Here is a 256-nt window from a genome sequence, read left to right as displayed (position 1 = left end):
AGGAGAAGTTGACTATTGTAACTTGAGTATGGTTCTTCTCACAATCATATTCCACGCACTGTTTTGCTTTGATTAGGCTAACCTGGATGGTGCGCTATGGCGTGAATTTAAGTCTACAGCTGAAGAAAATCCGAAACTTTGGGCCGGAGTTATAGCATTTAATTTGTCCTGCATGCGCACTTCATTTGAACATTCCAATGAGAAGCCAGGCGCGCTCATGATTCCCTGCTCTTCCACAGCGTGGCGCCGCAGGTTG

The sequence above is a fragment of the Engraulis encrasicolus genome, chromosome 18 (genome assembly GCF_034702125.1).
Source record: "Engraulis encrasicolus isolate BLACKSEA-1 chromosome 18, IST_EnEncr_1.0, whole genome shotgun sequence".
NCBI classification, from domain to species: Eukaryota; Metazoa; Chordata; class Actinopteri; order Clupeiformes; family Engraulidae; genus Engraulis; species Engraulis encrasicolus.
The sequence above is the reverse complement of the archived record's forward strand: the minus strand, read 5'-3'. Positions refer to the sequence as shown.